Below are 7,381 nucleotides of genomic sequence, written 5' to 3'. Positions count from 1 at the left end.
CAGGGGAGCAGTCTACCAACACACACGTGCCTGGAAATTTGACGTCAGATGTTCAGGCTGTGTCCGTACAGAAACAGTGGCTACGGCTAGATTTCCACGTGACAATGCGTATAGGACCTCGTTTAGAAACACACTTAGCAACAGCCGTAGCCTTACCAGTGAGCCCTTTAAACCTGCGCACGCACGTTTCTGCCTTTCCTGACGTGATTTTCATCGAGGCAAACGTGTGAAGAAAAGTGGTCAAGGTAAAGGTCCATTATTTATTAATTTTTCACATTTTTTCCTTCATTCAAGGCAACATAATAAATCTTCAAGTGTTTTTTGTTTGAAAAATGTAACTTATACTCTTGCATAGCTTCTCAGAGTTGCACAAATTATGAGTTAATATTCGGTCAACAGCGGATTTCTTTTTTAAACATAGCGATTTTACCCGCCGTACGTACACATGTTTCAATGCATACAATTTTATAAGCACATTGAACAAAAATTTTAATCCTATTAATATGGAAACACTCTTTCAATCATTTTGTTTCATTTAAATTCAAAACTGATTAAGAGAATCTACACCATCCTAGTCAAGAGCAGTCACCTTGAAATACTATTTTACAAATAATAATGAGTTGGGAAAAGTGTTGGAATTTATTGAGATTGTAATCATTCATTGTTACTATTAATATTAATAACTTAAACTAAATAAAGTGTTAAGTTGTGGGTTTTTTTTAAACAGAAGAGTGTATAAGTTTATGAACAATAAAACAGTTTTTTTAAAGTAATTGTTTGTCATGATTTATACATTAAAAAAATAGATAAGTTGTGTGGGAGTCATTTGCCTATCCCCTTTTTGTTTTAAGACGTCAATCGAGGCAGACTTTGCCTCGATCAAACATCAACCCCCCCTCGAATTTGCCTGCAATGCGGTGAGTAAACACATGTGCAAGTACATGTAATCCAAGTCGTGAGTTTGTACGCTTCATAAAAAGTTCTTTCTTGCATTTTTTTCGGCAATGCCGACCAGGTGTATGACTAAAACTATTGCTGCTGGATGCAGCAAAACAACTAAACATGGGGTCAGTTTGCATCTGTTTCTTGCAGATCCCAAGCATAGGCGGTTGTTGGCCAAGAAAGTCAGACTCACAAGAGCAAAGTGGTCCGGTCCTACGGCTTTTTAACACTTTTGAGACGTCGTGCTCCAAATCCGGAGCATAGACATGCCTTCAGACAGATACAAGTTTGGCATCCATCAAACAGTTCAGTGTACCTTTATCAACTCTTTCTCTTTAGTATTTTTTCTTACCATCCATACAGTTGAGTCGACCTCCTACTAGGATGGAAATTATCAGCGGATGCAATGAACATGGATCTAGACTTCTCCAGACATTCACAATGACTGACTTCCACCTGAACCTTTGGTTTGGCTGAGACATAATTTGGAGGAACCGTCTTGACAGGTAAGGCAGTTTTACTAAATTAAGTCAGTGAGTGAATAATGGGATTGTTGCTGTTAACTAGGATTTGTTTTCGGTGTTGGAGAAATATTTTCTTCTGTAGAAGATTGGCATGTCTTCAGTCAGATGCAAGTGTGGCATCCATCAAACAGTTCAGTGTACCTTTATCAACTCTTGCTCTATAGTAATTTTTTTCTTTCAGATGGCTGCCCAGGATAGCCAGCATATCTACTTCTGGCAAGGTGAAGTAGACGAACCATCCATACAGTTGAGATGTCCTCCTACTAGGATGGAAATGATCACCAGATGCATTGGACATGGATCTATACTTCTCCAGATATTCATGATTGCTGCCTTCCACTTGAAACTTTGGTTTGGCTAAGACATAATTTAGAGGAACAAACTTGACAGGTACGGCAGTCGACCGAGTTAAGTCAGTGAGTGAATAATGGGATTGTTGCTGTTACTCTTTATTCTCATGGTATCAATACTCAACAGGTGTTTGTTCTTATCTGTGTGTCTCATCAAGGGCGCTTAGGGCTTGTCAAACCTGCTTCTTAGGTAGCCCTACAGACTTATCAAACCATTAAGTTACCTCTTGTTTGAAGATTCAATTTCGCATGAGAATGATACACAATAGTCAATCAGGTTTTTCAAAATTTATGTAGAACTTAAAGTTATAGCTAAATAACTGGAGGCAAGTCACAGGAGTCTAAATGCTGTACCTTTATTGGTGTGCATTTAACAGTTTAAACAAAAAAAAAAGTTTCTTTTTTTTTTTGGAAATATATTTTGTACAGGGAATTTCAGCGTGTGTGTCACATTATATGCATCTTGTTTTTAAGCATTCTTCACTGATATTCAGCTAGCACAGAAACTTGTCTTTACCCTTACAAAGCCATACAACTCGGAACAGATTTCATGACCACTTTAACCAACAAGTTTGCCCCATGCACCGTTATTTGTTTGTTTGTAACTTTATACCAAGAACATTATGAGGTTAAAAACTTGTTTATTTTCAGTAATCTTTAACAGACATTGTTTGTTAGTTACCTTGCAGGCTGGCATCCCTCAGTGTAGTCATGGTGTGGTGAATGCAATGCTGGAGCTGTCATCTTAGCAAAAGATGTACCCCCTCCCCTGATGGTACCATCCCATGACAGAGAAGTGTTTCAAGGTTTGAATGAATTAAACTGTTTTCTTAACCAAACAAGTACCATCCACTTAAGCTTGGTTCATACTTCCTGTGAATGCCTCGTGTTATGCAAATTTGATTGCGTCTCGAAGGGCAAGGGAGTGCGTTTTGAACTTTGCCTCACACTTGCAGGAAGTATGAACTGGGCTTAAAAGTTAAAAATACAGGACTTTTATTTTGCTCCGGAAGAAATCCTTTCTTCTGCAGAAGATAGGCATGCCTTCAGACAGATGTAAGTGTGGCATCCATCAATCAGTTCAGTGTAACTTTATCAACTCTTGCTCTATAGTATTTTTTCTCTTTCAGATGGCAGCGCAGGATATCCACTTGTTCTGGCAAGGTGACGTGTAGATGAACCATCCAGACAGTTAAAAATAGTACCATCCTGTGAAAGTCAAAATACAGGATTGTTCTTAGCTGGGGGTGAAATATTTGCTTTTGCAGAAGATAGGCATGCAAGTGTGGCATCCATCAAATAGTTCAGTGTAACGTTATCAACTCTTGCTCTATAATAGTTTTTCTCTTTCAGATGCCAACCCAGGATATCCACATCTAGTTCCGGCAAGGTGAAGTAGACGAACCATCCATTCAGTTAAAATAGTACCATCCTGTTAAAGTCAAAATACAGGATTGTTAGCTGGGGGAGAATTATTATGCTTTTGCAGAAGATAGGCATGCAAGTGTGGCATCCATAGTGTAACGTTATCAACTCTTGTTCTATAGTATTTTTTCTCTTTCAGATGGCGGCCCAGGATATCCACATCTATTTCTGGCAAGGTGACGTAGATGAACCATCCATACAGTTGAGATGTCCTCCTACTAGGATGGAAAGGATCACTAGATGCATTGGACATGGATCTAGACTTCTACAGTCCTTCACGATGGCTGCCTTCCACTGGAAACTTTGGTTTGGCTGAGACATACTTTGGAGGAACAGTCTTGACAGGTAAGGCAGTCTACTAAAATAAGTCAGTGAGTGAATAATGGGATTGTTGCTGTTACTCTTTATTTTCATGACCAGTATCAATACTCAACAGGTGTTTGTTTTTATCATAGGGTCTCATCAAATCACTAAGTTAAACCTCTTATTTGAAGATTTAATTTCGCATTGAGAATGTTACACAATAGGTTTTTCAAAATTTATGTAGTACTTTAAAAGTTATAGCTAAATAACTGGAGGCAATTCGGGGAGTCCAAATTGCTGTACCTTCAATGGTCTGTATTTAACAGTTTAAACAAAAACAAAAAATCTATTTTTGGAAGCATGTTTCGTACAGGGAATTTCAGCATGTGTGTAATATTATATGCATCATGTTTCTAGGCATTCTTTACTTTATATTCAGCGAGCACAGATAGTTGGCTTTACCCTGCACAAGTGACCTTGCAAGAGGATAATGATGACCAACTTGTTCTTGAAGCAAAGCAATACAATTCAGGACCAGACTTCATTACCACTTTAACCAAAAAGTTTGCCCCTTGCAGTGTTATTTGTTTGTAACTTTATACCAAGAACAAAATGAATTTAAAAATAAACTTATTTATTTTTAGTAATCTTTAAAAGACATTGTTTTGTTAGTTACCTTGCAGGCTGTCATCCCTCAGTGTAGTCATGGTGTGGTGATTGCAACGCTGGAGCTGTCATCTCAGCAAAAGATGTACCCCTCCCGTGATCCTACCATCCCATGACAGAGGAGTAATATGAAACTTTCAATTAATGAAACTGTTTTCAATAACCAAACAAGTACCATCCACTTAAGCCGGGTTCATACTTCCTGCGAATGCTTCGTGCGTTGTAAATTTATGAAGTATGAACTGGGCTTAAAAATACAGGATTTTACTTTGGTCTGGGAGAAATGTTTTCTTCTGCAGAAGATAAACATGCCTTCAGACAGTGCAAGTCTTGCTCTATATAGTATTTTTCTCTTTCAGTGGCTGCCCATCTTGTTCCGGCAAGGTGAAGTAGACGAACTATCCATACAGTTGAGATGTCCTCATTCTAGGATGGAAATGATCACCAGACGCATCGGACATGGATCTTGGCTTCGCTAGCCATACACCGTGGCTGCCTTCCTTTTAAAACTTTGGTTTGGCTGAGACATAATTTGGAGGAACTGTCTTGACAGGTAAGGCAGTCTACTGAATTAAAGGAACACGTTGCCTTGGATCAGTCGAGTTGGTCTTTGAAAAGCGTTTGTAACCGTTTTTTATAAAATGCATATGGGTAGAAAGATGTTGTAAAAGTAGAATACAATGATCCACACAAACATGCCTCGAAATTGCGTGGTTTTCGTTTTACCTCGTCGACTAACACGTCGGCCATTTATGGGGGTCAAAATTTTGACTCCCATAAATGGCCGACCGTGTTAGTTCTCACAGTAGAAGGAAAACCACGCAATTTCGAGGCAAACTTGTGTGGATCATTGTATTCTACTTTTAAAACATCTTTCCAACCATATGCATTATATACAAAACGGTTACAAACGCTTTTGTTTTGACCAACTCGTCCGATCCAAGGCAACGTGTTCCTTTAAGTCAGTGAGTGAAAAATGGGATTGTTGCTGTTGCTCTCTATTCATAGGTATCAAGACTCAACAGGTGTTTGTTTTGTATCATTGTGTCTCATCAAGGGTGGTGGGGGCTAGTCAAACCTGCTTCTTAGGTAGCCCTATAAACTTGTCAAACCATTAGTTACCTCTTATTTGAAAATTTAATTTCACATGAGAATATTAACCTCCCTTTTGAAGATTTAATTTCACATGAGAATATTAACCTCTTATTTGAAGATTTAATTTCACATGAGAATATTACACAAGAGTCACTCGGATTTGTCAAAGTGTTTGTAGTACTTTCAAAAATGTATAGCTAAATAGCTGGAGGCAAGTCGGGAGTCCAAAATGTTGTACATTCAATGGTCTACATTTAACAGTTTAAACAAAAAACTTTTCTTTTTCGTTAGCATATTTCGTACTGGGAATTTCATCAAGTGTGTTATATTATATGCATCATGCATCAGCTAGTGTAACACAGACATTTGCCTTTGGCCTGCAAGAGGATAATGATGACCAACCAACTTATTCTGGAAGCAAAGCAATACAACTTGGTACAGATTTCTAAACCACTTTTAACTAACAAGTTTGCCCCATGCACTAGTATTTGTTTGCAACTTTATACCAAGTATATTATGAGGTTAAAAACTGATTTATTTTCATTTATCTTTAAAAGACATTGTTTTGTTAGTTACCTTGCAGGCTGTCATCCCTCAGTGTAGTTATGGTGTGGTGAATGCAACGCTGGAGCTGTCGTCTCAGTGGAAGACGTACCCCTCCCCTGATCCTACCATCCCATGACAGAGAAGTTTTATGAAGGTTTAAATTAATGAATCTGTTTTCAATAACCAAACAAATACCATCCACTTAAGCCCGGTTCATACTTCCTGCAAATGCTTGGTTGGGTGTGAATTTCATTGTGTTACAAAGAGAAAGGGAGGGCGTACCAAACTTAGCGCACATTTGCAGGAAGAATGAACTGGGCTTAAAAACAAAATACAGGATTTTACTTTGGTCTGGGAGAAATCTTGTTTTTTTTTGCAGAAGATAAACATGCCTTCAGTCAGATGCAAATGTGGCATCCATCAAACAATTCAGTGTACCTTTATTAACTCTTGCTCTATATTTTTTTTCTCTTTCAGATGGCAGCCCAGGATATCCATGTCTTGTTCTGGCAAGGTAAAGTAGACAAACCATCCATACAGTTGAGATGTCTTCCTACTAGGATGGAAATGATCACCAGATGCATTGGACACTGATCTAGACTTCTCCAGACATTCATGATTGCTGTCTTCCACTTGAAACTTTGGTTTGGCTGAGACATAATTTGGAGGAACAGTCTTGACAGGTAAGGCAGTCTACTGAATTAAGTCAGTGAGTGAATAATGGGATTATTGCTGTTACTCTCTATTCTCATGGTATCAATACTCAACAGGTGTTTGTTTTTATCATTGTGTTTTATCCAAGGGTGCTTAGGGCTAGTCAACCTGCTTCCTGGGTAGCTCTACAGACTAATCAAACCACTAAGTTACCTCTTATTTGAAGATTTAATTTCGCATGTGATCATTAGGTAAGAGTCACTCAAGTTTATCAGAAATTATGTAGGACTTTAAAAATGTATAGCTAAATAACTGGAGGCAATTCTGGAGTCCAAATGTTGTACCTGCAATAATTTAACCGTTTGAAGAAAAAAAGTCAAATCATGCCCGATTCTTTACTTATATGCTACATTCAGCTAGCACATGAATTTGCTTAAACTCAGGAAGAGGATAATGATGACCAAACTACACAGTAAGCAAAGCCATAAAAGCAAACTACAAAGTAAGCAAAGCCATAAAAGTAGTTACAGATTTCTTAACCACTAGACCAACAATCTTGCCCAGTGCTGCTTATAAAGTACACTAAGTATAAGATGAGGTTGAAGGCTGACTTAATTTAATCAACCAACTTTAAAAGACACTGTTTTGTTAGTTACCTTGCAGGCTGGCATCCCTCAGTGTAGTCATGGTGTGGTGATTGCAACGCTGGAGCTGTCATCTCAGCAAAAGATGTACCCCCTCCCCTGATGGTACCATCTCATGACAGAGAAGTGTTTCAAGGTTTGAATTAATGAAACTGTTTTCTTAACCAAACAAGTACCATCCACTTAAGCTTGGTTCAAACTTGTGAATGCTTCATGTGATTCAAGTTTTATT

The sequence above is a fragment of the Asterias amurensis genome, chromosome 1 (genome assembly GCF_032118995.1).
Source record: "Asterias amurensis chromosome 1, ASM3211899v1".
Classification (NCBI taxonomy): domain Eukaryota; kingdom Metazoa; phylum Echinodermata; class Asteroidea; order Forcipulatida; family Asteriidae; genus Asterias; species Asterias amurensis.
This window is presented reverse-complemented; position numbering follows the sequence as displayed.